This window comes from Monodon monoceros, unplaced genomic scaffold, assembly GCF_005190385.1.
Source record: "Monodon monoceros isolate NGI ecotype Baffin Bay Population unplaced genomic scaffold, NGI_Narwhal_1 Super_Scaffold_8, whole genome shotgun sequence".
Classification (NCBI taxonomy): domain Eukaryota; kingdom Metazoa; phylum Chordata; class Mammalia; order Artiodactyla; family Monodontidae; genus Monodon; species Monodon monoceros.
In genome coordinates, this window is record NW_021703785.1 from 65,100,187 (window position 1) to 65,102,999 (window position 2,813).

The 2,813-nt window shown below is 40.7% G+C and overlaps 1 pseudogene; it reads left to right on the forward strand.

The window, feature by feature from the left end:
• Positions 1-2,111: 2,111 nt before the first annotated feature.
• LOC114888330 lies at positions 2,112-2,597 on the forward strand (annotated as a pseudogene).
• The last annotated feature ends 216 nt before the right edge of the window (positions 2,598-2,813 follow it).

A 2,813-nucleotide genomic window follows, 5' to 3' on the forward strand; every position in this document is an offset into this window, starting at 1 on the left:
CAGGTCATCTTGTCCAAGTTAGTATTAAGAGCTTTCTCTTCTGAGTTGCTTTTTGGTGAGCACGCAGGTAGGACATAACATATCTTCTCACTTTGAGCCTATTAGGAGAGGTCAATTCACATATCTCTTCCCTAGACCTCCTTCTCACAAATGTTTTAATCCTTCTATCTCCCCACAGCAAACCAAACCATTAGCCACAGCCCATGAAAAGATGTATATTTTTACTTCTGTCCATATCTCCTTCAAGAAAAACTTAACAATCGAATGCACTGCTCAAAGTTCTAACAAATGGGAGAATTTTTCTTCACCACTGTCCTTCAAGGCCATCTTTTTGGGGCTATAGTGCTGCAACCATCCATTTTCAGGTGGTACCAACAAATAATGCAGAGCCATTTGTAATTCAGATCTAAAGGTTTTCTTCTACAGTTGACTAGTCATAGGAAAGTCCTCATAGGTGTGAGTTGAAAACAGTGAAGCAGGAGTAAGTTGGATATCGCTCATGGCTTTAAGGATCTTCTTGGGTTCAATGTTATATATTTATATGACTTTCATTCACTGACTGAGGGTTGCTACACATGTATAATTTTGTGACTTGGTGGGTCAGACAACATCCATTCAGGATAGGCAGCTCAGGTCACGTGGGAAACTTGGTAGTCCATGGTCAAGCATTCAGTCCAGTAACAAATCAGAAACCTGTTTCCCAAAAACATAGCTGTCTGCAGAGGATGACACAGCTTTGCTCCAAAATCATAAAGGTCTGCACTGTAATTCTCCTATCAGGGCCTGCCAAAGGTTCAAGCAGCACCTCTATCTTCCACAGACACCTATGGATACCATGGGTGTGTTAGTGGGCCCCCTATGAGGCAAACCTGAGCCAAAATTCCATTAATCACCTCAAATTCAAAATCCCCTACTTGTGGCTTAGGAATCTCTAGGAATTGGTGTCAGTTCAGAGCCAGCGTTTAGTAAACCCTGAAGAGTCTGATTATTTTCCCTTCCTCAGTGCATAACCACCCTGGCAACTGGGCACAAGTTCCTTGGGAGACAGCTGAGAGGAGGCATCAATTTTCGGCTACGTACAAGGTTCCCTCTTCAAGAGGACGTGGCCTCCCCCTCATTCATGAGACTCTAGATTTATCAACTGACTTAAGTCTTGGAATTGATTAAAGAACCATAACTCTCTTTGGAGATTCAGGTCAGGATTCTTACACCAGACTTGGAGCTTCTTGCTTATATAAATCAAATAAAACTTTAATAAGCTGTCTGTTGTACACTGAGTGGTAACCTGCAAAAATGTATATTGAAGACCTAACCTCTGATATCTATGAATGTGACTTTTTTGGAAATAAGGCTGTTGCCGTTGTAATTAAGATTTAGTTAAGATGAAGTCATACTGGAGTGGGATAGGTCCTTAATCTAATGTGACTGATATCCTTATAAGAAGAAAAGAAGAGACACAGAGGCCAGACACAGGAAAAATGCCATGTGATGAAGGAGGCAGAGATTGGAATGATGAATCAACAAGCCAAGGAACGCCAAAGATTGCCAGCAACACCAGAAGCTAAGAGAGGCATGGAACACATTCTCCCCACAAGGCATCAGAGAGAACATGGTACCTATACCTTCATTTCAGACTTCTAGACTTAGGAACTGTGAGAGAGTAAGTTTCTGTTGTTTAAAGCCACCTAGACTGTGATACTTTGTTACAGCAGCCTTAAGAAACTAATACACTGCACAACTATTCCAGCCTAGGAACACCATAAATAATTAATTAATTGTTGACAATCTCCGTGGGCAAGACTGCTGTGATGATGGCTTTTGTTCTGTCATCCATTACGGTAACAAGTCCATCTTATTTTTAGTGATTATGTACTGTCACTTGGCCGCTGCCATCCAAGATCCCATCATGTCTGTTGAATTCAGGAATTCTTTTGTGTGTGCACAGTGAAATCAAGGACAATGTTAACAGATATGTGACAGACTGAAAGACATCCAAAACCAAGATGGAATTATTAACTAGACCATACAAAGAACTTCTACAAATCAACAAGACAAAGGTAGGTAATCAACTGAAACATGCGGGTCTGCGCTCTGCAACCACCACAGTGAACATGGCCACAGGAGTGCAAGTTGCTGATGAAGTATGCCACGTTTTTATGACACTAAAGTTTGGAAGTGCTCCGCACCAGAAGAAATCAAGAAAAGAAAGAAGGCTGTCATTTTTTGTCTCAGTGTAGACAAAAAGCGCCTCATTGTAGAAGGCAGCAAAGAGATTTTGGTGTAACCACAACTGATCCTTTCAAGCATTTTGTGGAAATGCTTCCTGAAAAAGATTGTTGCTATATACTTTGCATGATGCAAGCTTCGAAACAAAGGACTCCAGAAAAGAGGAGTTGATGCTTTTTTCGTGGGCACCAGAACTAGAACCTCTGAAACATAAAATGATCTATGCAAGCTCCAAGGATACAATCAAAAAGAAATTTCAAGGCATAAAACACAAATGTCAGGCAAATGGGCCAGAGGACCTCAACCGGACTTGTACTGCTGAAAAGCTAGGTGGATCCTTAATCGTAGCTTTTGAAGGATGCCCTGTATAGATCACTGTTTGGTGTCACAAATTGAAAGCTTCCATGTTTAATGTTATCCTCTTGCTATATAAGTAAAGCAAATACATTTAGGCCAGGGACTCAATGAGGGCGAGCTGTCTCATCATTTGTTAGGGTAAACTAACTATTCTATGAACATGTGCAAATGGCCCTAAATAAATCTAAACTCTAAAGTTCAAAAAAAAAACATGCAAAAAGGATATGAAT